Source organism: Anser cygnoides, chromosome 1 (assembly GCF_040182565.1).
Source record: "Anser cygnoides isolate HZ-2024a breed goose chromosome 1, Taihu_goose_T2T_genome, whole genome shotgun sequence".
Classification (NCBI taxonomy): domain Eukaryota; kingdom Metazoa; phylum Chordata; class Aves; order Anseriformes; family Anatidae; genus Anser; species Anser cygnoides.
The window spans coordinates 206,360,173-206,371,146 of record NC_089873.1 but is presented as its reverse complement, the minus strand read 5'-3'; the positions used below and the strand labels follow the sequence as shown (position 1 = coordinate 206,371,146).

The following is a 10,974-nucleotide window of genomic DNA, read 5'->3' as shown; positions in this document are numbered from 1 at the left end:
ATTGAACAATCAATAACTAATAACTAATTTTATACCAATATTATAATATTTAAAGAAACCTTTTCAATCTGAACTTTAAATATCATTTTTTATCATGGAAAGTTGTTTTGTTACAGCATCACTTTAATTAACTGGAATAATTTTCCCCTCTTCACAAAATTTCTGAAACAATTTGTCTTTGGAGAAAGCCTAGGTAGTTCTGACTTCTCCCAGAATTTTTGTTTTAAATGAAAGAAAAAATTTTCCCATGGATTTAACTAAAAACGCCTCTAAAGAGAGATTTTATCAGCAGATTTTCAAAACAGGATCTTTGGGGCCTTAGGGTAAAGAAACACATGTAGACTACTTATATTTTCCAAGGCCAAAATGATCAGTTTGTTCAACAAAAGTAAACATTGGTCTCACTTTCTTGATAGCATCTCCCATGTTGGTGGTGGCTATATATTGTTATGAATGAAGATTCTCAGCAGAACTATGCACAAGGTGGGATTTTGTTTTGTTTCATTTTTTAAGAGAAGAACAAAAATGCAAAATGTCAAAGTGTTAGCAAAATCGGGTTATGCCCATCTGGACTTTTAATCTGTCAAAATATAAAGAGTGAATTGGTAAAAACAAACATTGAAAAGGTTGCAGGGTTCTAAATCCTACCTACTACTTTTTTCATATTGTTTTTATGTCTACTGTGTGTCTTTCTTCAAGTGCTTTATAACAAGACAATTAAAGCAAACATGGAACTTTTCTTATGACCCTACATGAGTTGATTGGGATCTTCAGTCTGGGAATAGCAGAATAATAGTAGTAATAAGGAAGGAAGTAAAAAATAGTAAGTAATATAGATGCTTTTCACCGTTATTAGTAACAAGAGGGGAAGGGACAAATCCCTGGCTGTCACTGTTCCTTGTACAGTTGATCTAGTGAGGAAAGTTGTCTGAACTTGTCCTTTTGGAGGGCACCGAGAAGATACCATCACCAGAGGAAGAAGGGACGACTTGGTTATCTCCATATCATTCTCTCTCAAATTTGTTTGTGGGAAGAACCGGCTTACACAAGAAACCTTCATGTGAAAAACGTCTTATTTTACCATGTAGCCCTAGACAATCTTCATGTCCACGAAGTAAAAGCTGACGTAAAGTTCAATTTTTAGTTTCCATAGCTCCCTCAACAAAATATATGGCTATCTACATCCCCTTCATAGCAATATATGTCATTAATGGGGATGTTATTATTTAGCACATTTATAAAACTTGGGAACTCATATTTTAAAATTTGCATAAGATTAAGTGTCTAGAATTACCTTTTTTATTATTATTTCCGATAATTATTCAAGTCAGAAATTTGTACCCAAAAAATGTACATTTGCCTTTTTAGATTGTAACAGATGGATAAGAAGAAAGCTTTCTCATGAGAGTGATAATAAAAGCCAGATGAATAGAATGCTTGCACATTCAGAGTCCTTAGCCAGTTAAGAGTAGTCATCACAACTGTCCACCTGTTTTCCCTTTACTTGGTGGTATTTTTCCTAAATATGAGCAGAAGTATAATACAACAAGAAATATGAGCAACTGACTTTATCTACCTGGACTTGTGCAAAGCATTTGACACTGTCCTGCAAGACATCCTTGTCTCTGAATTGGAGAGAGATGGATTTGACGGATGGACCACTCAGTGGGTAAGGAATTGGCTGGATGGTCACATTCAAAGGGTTGTGGTCAATGACTCAATGTCCAGGTGGAGACGAGTAATGAGTGGTGCCCCTCAGGGGTCAGTATTAGGACTGGGACTGTTTAATATCTTTGTTGGTGACAAGGACAGTGAGATTGAGTGCACCTTCAGCCAGTTTACCAATGACACCAAGCTGAGTTGTGCAGTCAACACACTGGAGGAAGGGATGCCATCCAGAGGGACCTTGACACGCCTGAGAGGTGGGCCTGTGCAAAATTCATGAGGTTCAACAAAACAAGTACAAGGTCAAGAACTTGGGCTAGGGCAATCCCAAACATGAATGTAATCAGGGCAATGAGTGGATAAAGAGCAACCCTGCAGAGAAGGACTTGGGGATGAACAGATCAACATGAGCTGACAACACGCGCTCACACCCAGAAAGAGAGCTGTATCCTGGCTGCATCAAAAGCAGCATGGCCAGCAGGATGAGGGAGGTGATTCTCCTCCCCCCCCCCCCCCAACCCCCCCCCACACACACACTCCACTCTTGTGAGACTCCACCTTGAGTCCGCATTCAGTTCTAGGGTCCTCAGCACAAGAAGGATTTCAGCCTATTAGAGCAAGTCCAGAGGAGGGCCACAATGATCAGAGGGCTGGAGCACCATTACGATGAAGGCTATGAACGCAGGCTGGAGGAGCTGGGGTTGTTCAACCTGGAAAAGAGAAGGTTCTGGGGAGACCTTATAGAAGCATTCCAGTACTGAAAGGGGGCCCACAAGAAAGCTGTGGAAGGACTATTTGCCAGGGAGTTCAAAGGGTAATATTTTTAAACTAAAAAGAGATAGATTTAGATTAGATACTAGGAAGAAAGTATTTACTATGCAGTAGTGAGGCACTGTTACAGGTTGCCCAGAGAAGCTGTAGATTCACCATCCCTGGAAGTGTTCGAGACCAGGTTGGATGGGGCTTTGGGCAACCTGATCCCTGATCTAGTGGGAGGTGTCCCTGTCTTTGGCAGGGGCTTGGAACTGGATGATCTTTAAGGTCCATTCCAACCCAAACCAAACCATTCTATGATTCAAAGAAGTTAGTACTGAGGAATAATCTTGTGTATAAAATGGCTGCCCTGGACAACCTTAATTCTAATATTTTAAACTGCTTACCATTAGGTTTCCTCTCCTCTTCACTGCTAGTATACTTTTTTTGTGGCTGTCTTCTGACTTTTACAATCAAAAAACATCTCTCATTTCTATTAGAAGTATGCATCTTGCCTAACTCGGTAGAACTGAAGCCTAAGGGTATGATGAATATCAATCAACAAGATTTTTTACATTAACATTGACATTTTCCAGAGATTGTGTCTTATGAAGAAGCCACTGGTTTCAGAATTGGAAAGCTTTGTCCATCTCGTTGAATACACAAAAAATGGGTATCTGCAGCATCAGGTGTAGTATTTGGAAGGAAAGGTTGGAAGGAAAAGTAAATTGACACCCAATAGGTAAAGACACCCAACCCCACCCCCAAAAAATTACTTCTCATTTGTTTTTCTCACTGGTGATAAAAATAGACTTCATCCCGTAGCTTCTTATTTCCTTGCTCCCAATGTTTTAAATGAAAGTACTGTGCCGTCCATGTGTATATGACTAATTTAAATTCACAGAAGAAATACACCAGAATGAGTTTCATTTTGAGTTAAATCCTGCCAGATGTTGAGGATTCTTAATTTCCATCGATGTCAATGGGACTCAAGGACGATTCACTGTTTGGCACCAAGTACTCAATGCCAGCCACTCCACAGTGCCTCTGGCACTACGTATTCAAATGCACCATCTCCAAGGATATCATTAATGCTGGTACACAAAGCCAGCAATTGGCCTGTGCACCTCCAAAGCTTCATGTTGGCTGTATCGATTACCATCCTGCCAGGCGCTGAGCTCCTTTCACAGGAATTGGTTCTGGAAATCAACATACGCTTCTGGTGATCCGAGGGGCGTCAGACACCATCTGGGTATGTTCATAGTTAAACCACAAAGCTGGTGATCTTTTCTTAAAGTGCTCAGTTATGTACATTTGTCACATATGAGTTGTTGTTCAGACTTTGGGTGGTAGGATAGGGCCTGTACAGAGAAAACATCATTAGTCCAGAAACATCTTAGTAAACATACACCAAGGGAGCATGCACAAAGAAAATATGATAAAAGTTTAAGATCAATAAGGGAGGAGGAAATTTTTCTCCCATCCAAGAATATTTGTAGGATTAGAAGAATCTCCCTTCATTCTGCAAATACAAAGTCTTTTAAAATGTCATTAAAACCTGAGACAGACTCTTCAACCCATAAATAGTCTAGCTATTTAACACATCATTTTACACATTCTAGGAGAAGCTATTATCTCCTGAGCTATGGAGTTGGTCTCTCTTCAGCCCAAAGATTTTGTGATTTGGATGAAAATGAAATAACTCCTGTAGGCATGGCTGGAAGGGGAGCCTGACTGACGTGCAGGGTTTGTGTCACTTACTTACCTGGTAGGAGACCTTGCTTCAGACACAAGCAAGGCAGAGTTTCATAATGAAAATCCATATGTGGAAGTATTGCTGTCATCATTAAGGTCTTCTGACTGTACAAGAAGAAAAAGGGTGTTTCTAACAGAGGTTAGACAAAACACCAACTCGCATATAGCTGAATCTGCTGTAGAGAAATCAGACTCTAGTTTTAACATGAACTAGCTGGTTAGGATGAAGACTTTGCAGAGATCTGGAATTTGCCTTTACTCGCTAGCTTATTAAAGTGTAAAATTTTACACTAGGCCTAGGAGAACAGAGGAAGCAATGCATCTTTTTTTCCAACGTACTGAAGATGAATCTCTTGAAGGAAAAACTTTCTAAAAACATAGGGCAAATCTGGGTGTTATCAACAGCCTAAGTTTCTTGTACATTAAAATATCTTGCTAAATGTACGTTAAACTATCTTGCTAAATGTAGTACTTTTTCTAAATATTCTTAGCCTATACATTACCAGTCCATTGTTTAAATCATATTTACTCTCTAGATTTTTGCTTAGAGTGTGGATTATTCAGGGTATGGAGTGAACAATACTATTTTTGGAACTTTTTGTTATTGCAGATATTTTATTTCATAAAGAGATTACGTATCACACCCTAAACAAGTGTAGTTTTTGCTTGTCTCTGTTGCTAAATTTAACTTAGCTCTCCAAAGATTAAATACAGATTCATTAAGCTGCTGCACGCTTTTATCCATTCTCATGTTCCTGAAAGATTTCTCATTTATTACAAAGAAAACATGGCTAATTGTTAATTAGAAAGTGCATACAAATGTGATAGGATTTAATTAACTCAAACAAATACAACTCAAACTTTAATAAAAAGATTTAGTTGTTCTTTTTTTTTTTTTTTTTTTTGATTTCCTGAGAAAAGTTTTAGTATAGATTCACAAAAGTCCTATTTAACATCCCAGTTACTCTGGAGGCTTTGGTCTACAAAGAAAACCCTACAATACAGTTGAAAATCTCCAGTCTGTGCTTCAACCTTTGCTAAAACAGTTTTCCAAAGTTCTTTCAACATTTCAATGAGAAAAATATCATGAGAAAAGCAAGTCCATATTTATTAGATTCCCCACAGAAAATAAAATAAAATAAAAATCTTTTGTATCCTGGAAATGCTAAAAATTTACTTTTCAAATAAAATGATTGATTTCAAAGACATTTTACTTTAAATTATTTTTGTTGTGTAGGTTATAGCTTGACTCAGCAGCAACCACATTGCACAGAATCTCTGTCAAGTCAAATTAATATCAAATTATGCTCTCTGCTCCCATTGACCTCTGAATATTCAAGAACATGAAGGATCAGGATGTAAAATAAGCAGAGTATGCAATAGAATTCTATCATTTGGGACTCAAAGCTCCCAGCTTACATTTCTATTAAATTCAGCTTGTAATGTTACAGACTAATTAATAAGTTTAAAAAATAACATTAAAGATAAATTACCATTTAAGTTAAGAGATTAAAATTCACAGTTATAATTCAGTGTACAATTTAGGCTTAAATGAATTTATGTGAAATCTGAGAAACAGCAGAAAAAGATATGAATTGCACATAAAAGCGGAAGAGTTTGAAAGACTTCAGATTGATGGATGCAATAAAATGAAAATTTCCCTTTATCCCACACTGTTTAAATAAAAATTACTGATTCCTCCTGGCAGGTGTCCAGTGATAGTCTAGGAGGAGGCATATATTTTGTCTGTAACAGGGCTCCTGAAAAATAATGGCATATGAAGGATTTACTGGAAAGTCTCTCAGATTCTTTCACAAGTTTCTCTCTCATGAAAAATCCTGTTGGTGAAACTTATGCTCTATTAAAGTTGCTCTTATCTACTATTTAATAATTACAATTTACATCCAATTTCCCAGTTTTCAGTTAAAAAAAAAAAAAAAAAAAAAAAAAGGAAGGAATATTCCACTCACTTAAAATTCGTTGGGATAGGGGCTTAAAACAAACACAAAAAGTGATACTGCATAACATAATATATAGATAGATAGATTAAAGAGATTTTTAAAACTATAGAAATAACTGCAAAATTAAGAATCCAAAATGGTCTCAAGAATCCGTACATGTCAAACAGTCCTAGGATCATAAGACACCTGCTGTTTCTATGCTGAAAAGAAAAGCAAAAAGAAAAGGAAAAAAAAAATTTAAACTGAAGTAGCAGTAGAGATCTGACTCTGAAAATACGGGTAAACACCTCTGCTTTGCAGAGGGGCATTTGTTGTTTGTAGACAAGCATTGGTCCCAGAAACAGTTTTTAAATCTCTATAATGTGCTAATAATGCACCAAGAAGTTCAATCTTTTACTGGTAATTTGCAGAGGCAGAAAAAGAGTCTTTCGTGTATTAATAAAAAAAATATATATGTATGACCAAAAAAAATATATGCATACATATATTTAAAAATATATAAATATATATATATATAAATACATATATGCATGGCCAAAAAAAAAAAAAAAAAGACTAAAACAAGCCAAAATTCGAGTTGGATCTGCCAATCTGCCAGTTTTTCCACAGCAGTTTCAGTATTTCAATATCTTGCCTTGCAAACTCTGCTACATTTCCATATCCATACTATTTTCTCCAAAAGGAAATGATTTTACATGCAGGCTTGAGGACTCACTACTTTCAACACAATCTGCAAAATTGTACCAAACTCAGTTGCTCTGGGTTATGCACCACCATGGGGTACCTGTGCATCACCACCTTGCAGGTTAAAAATAAAATTAAATTAAATTTTAAAAAAAACGGCAGAAAATCAGGCTTACACAGAGTTGGTCATCCACTTTGCTGGTAACCCACCCCACCAGTGCCTTAAGTGTGAGAGATTATCCTTTGTGCTTAGCTGAAATATATTTGTAATTGCAGCTCTACTGTGATTAATATTGCATTCTTCCCAGTACAGTCAGCATATCAGCTGCAAAATTAGAAGGGACAGTAAAGCATCCAGTGAGGCTCTCTATCTTGCTTACACTCTTTTTTAAAAGTTATCCTGCAAATCTTTATAAATTAAAATTAAAAAAAAAAAAAGTACACAAAGAAGCATGTTCTCTATTTACCATTTTTCATGGGTTCAGAAAAACCATGCCACTTTATGACCCTAGTAACTAGTGTGACTTTGAACACCATAATACAAAACATCTGTGTCCATTCCCACAGTGACCAATGAGAGCTAATTTTCTATAGCCAGGACAAATTATTATCTTCAAGGATGATAGCATCTGTCTCTGTGATGTATAAACATGTCTTCCCCTTTGGCCTAAGGAAGATTCATCTAAGCAAGGGAGCAGAAACAGGGGCATTATAGCAAGGATACCCCTTGTGGGAAACCAGCTGTTAGCTATTTATCCTTGTATGGCCGATGAGCCTTTATCCAACATACAGCTGTTCCTTACTCTCCTCCTTATTAGCTACACCTGCCTCAAGCAGATGAGTGTGATTGTTAAATGCTTTTCTGAGTATTTAAAGTTTTATATCTGTTTTTAGTATTCCCTTGTTCTGACAGGTAGTAGTTTAAAGACACTGTCAATTTATCTTCACAGTAAAAAAGAGACAGACTTATTTTTATTTTCATAGAGATGAATGAATTAAATATTCCATGTTTTTTAAGACATTACAAATCCAGGCAAGACAGCTATTTTCTTCTATCCATCTATGAATTCTTAATGCAGCTATAACATTATGTGACCTCAAAATTTTTACTGAGGCTGAAATTTCCCATAGGAAACATGTTCTTCTAAGCATATGTCACACAATTCTTCCTCTTTGCATAAGACAGCTAAACATTTAGTGGCCAGTTAGGCCAATTACAGTGCCATTTTTCCAGTCAGATGACAGCACTGGTTTTGGCAGCACAAAAGCAGAGTATGTTTTCTATCCACCCACATGCAGGCTTATACTGGACACATAAGGTCTTCACACTTGCTTCCTACCCTACCTTTTGTCATAACTGTTTTTAAATCTGTGCTCATCTGCAGTGAATACTCATATCATTTAGCAAATTTTCTTGCAACGGCACCTAAAGGCCCCATCAAAAACTTGAACTGCCTTTTCTAGGTATTGCATAAATATGCAGCATGAGATTGAAGGCTATACAGATAAAAGATTGGAGGTGAGAATGAACAGATCTGGGAAGAGATCACAGGCATCCCAAATGCCCACTCAGTGCACTTTTTGTTTTTCTATTATATAAATGATTGATTCATGGTTGTTTTAACATTTACATCGGAACCCAACAAATCATTTTTGGAAAAACTGCTGCACAGAATTACAAAAGCACCTAATGTCACGAAACACAGAGTCACAGATATATTTTGCTGGGGTTTCAACTTTGCCTCATCCTTTGACCAGAAGCCACACAGTGTCTGAAATTCCATCCAACATACATCACGGTTGACTAGTACATTGAGAGTAAGCACACAGTAGTCAAAATTCATGCGGCGTGAAAGCTTCTTTCAGTTTTCAAGTAGATGAGAAAGAGCAAACCCTGAACACAGCTGAGGTTTCCATTCGTTTTATGCTGGGCATCTACTTTCTGGCATATTCTCATGCAGGGCTGCCTATAGCCATGAGCAGCTCATGGCAGCTGGAGACTGCAGGATCTGGACCTTGCCCTGTGTCCTTGACAGTTTTGGTGGGATCACAGAAACCTTGTCAGAGTAGCAGCAGTGCCCTTGAAGCACAGCTTCCCTCCTGACACCATTTCTTGCTGGCTGGGTCTCCATCCTTTTCTGAGATCCCAAAACCTGCAAGGCTGCCCCTGTCTCTCACTAACTTCATTCGTCAGTGGTTTATTCCTGTTGTGCTCAGGAAAAAACATGAAATGATAATTGCAAATCATTCCAATAGATAAGCAGGTCAAATAAAGTAGTGTCTGGTAATTCATCTTCCCCACTTCTTGGAATTAACAGGACTTTCTTGTAGATTGAGAATAAATTAATCATGATTCTATAAACCAGAGAACACTGGTAAACTCAAACAGAATAACGAGTACATGACAGGAAGCAGAGCATATCATATGCAAGGATGTATTTGCTCATTAAGCACTACACATAAATATGCAACCTTCTATTCTGAAGGACGTGAAAGATGGGCTGTAGGTGGAAAACACTAAAGAGTAACAAATAAACATTTGCTCCTATTCAACCACCCACATTCTTTCTTGTAAAAATAGATACATGCAGACAAACAGAGAAACAAATCAAAAATGGGGGCAGAGGCATATGCAGAACATATTCACAAAGATTTAAATAAGGAATGTTTGGCCCTTTGGGAGATGAAGGTTGTCTGAACTTCTCTATCTAATTGGGAAAGGATTTCAGCTGCAATTCAATTATATAATACAGTTTACATTCATTTTTCTGCAAGAATGATTGCTGGGGGGGAGGGGGAAGGAAGACAAATTACTGTTTTTCTTCCCTCTACCTCTTGTCCTCCCCACAATCATCTGGATGCAGTGCGGCAGGACTTCTGAGGCTGTCAGTGCTCTTTGGCCACACACTAATACCAACATTATATGCTCTATTATGAACTCTGTTCTTTCTGGTCAGTTCTTGCATGTTGATTCTTAGTATTGGGCTTGCTGCAGCGTGCTTTTGCTTAGAAACTTCTGAATTACATCATCTAGGGAGGCTGGTTTCTATAGTGAATTCCTCCTTGTTCTCAAGAAGAAAAAAATGTAGTGTCTTTATACATCAACTGTGGAGGGCTGTGTGCTTGGCTATCTGTAATCTGAAGCTGATAGCATTTTAGAATCTGATGTAGGATTGAGTGACAATCAGCTAATGAGGTTACCTTCTCTAGGGTCTTGCTCATCTCTCCAGAGCCACAGCAGTATAATAGGTTGTAGAAGGTGGTTATGAAATCATTTGCTGTTCTACCTTCCTCTTACTTGTACAAATGAAAATCTCACTGTGCTACAGCATAAAATACTTATCAAAATGCTATCTGTTTTGAAGAGCCATGCAGCTTCTGAAAACTAAAATGTCCCTGCTATATACTTCATTGTGTAGGGTAAGGCATGTTTTCCTTCTCATTGCTAATGTAAATTAAAAGTCTTCTAGAGTCTCTGGAGTCAGTTTTCCCAAAGTCATCTTCTCTCTGAGTCCTAGAGACTAAAATATGATTGCAGTTATTAGTTAAGTCTTAATAAGATGTAGCTATTTCTTATTGTTTTAATAACAATTTGCCTCCATTTTCTCAATCTAGGTTGCTTAAGCACAAAATAAATCTTTTTGAGATGGAAGATTGTTATTTCCATGGTGAACTTAAAAACAGCTTCAGTTTCTTGACTTCTCCTCAAACTCTGATGACTAGTGAACTCACCCCAGCACATTTCTTCAAGTGCCCTCTATTTTTTATATTTCTTCAAGATATAATCTCCTGTAGCTTAAAGCAAATCTACCTGTTTTGGATGCTGTCTGCAGTTTTTTAGAGGGGTATTGTTAGTTTTTAAGTTTAAGGCTTTTTAAAAAAACATTACATGAAGATTACAGAGGACAGACATTAGAGTGAACATAAAATTGCCTTTATTTCTTGCTTATGTATTCCTTCCTCTTTTCTGTGTCCACCAGTGTCGAAGCATAATTAGCATCCTTATGTTCTGCTGATGTTCATATACTTAAAGTCCCCCTTTGATGGTTATTGCATAAGCCATTTAGTCACGTGTCTTCCTTTTTCTCTTTTGAATTCTTGATCCTTGGTATACCAGATGACATCTTAACCCTTTTCTAGGACTTAAGCCAACTCC

At 37.2% G+C, this 10,974-nt stretch overlaps 1 long non-coding RNA gene across 1 annotated transcript; it reads right to left on the bottom strand.

Moving 5' to 3' along the window:
* Window positions 1-2,210: 2,210 nt before the first annotated feature.
* Window positions 2,211-9,401, bottom strand: LOC106039863 (uncharacterized). The gene is made up of 3 exons (XR_001209527.3): window positions 6,995-9,401; window positions 4,184-4,278; window positions 2,211-3,779 (listed from the first exon to the last, which is right to left on the bottom strand). It is a non-coding gene; the product is annotated as an uncharacterized lncRNA (long non-coding RNA).
* Window positions 9,402-10,974: the final 1,573 nt, after the last annotated feature.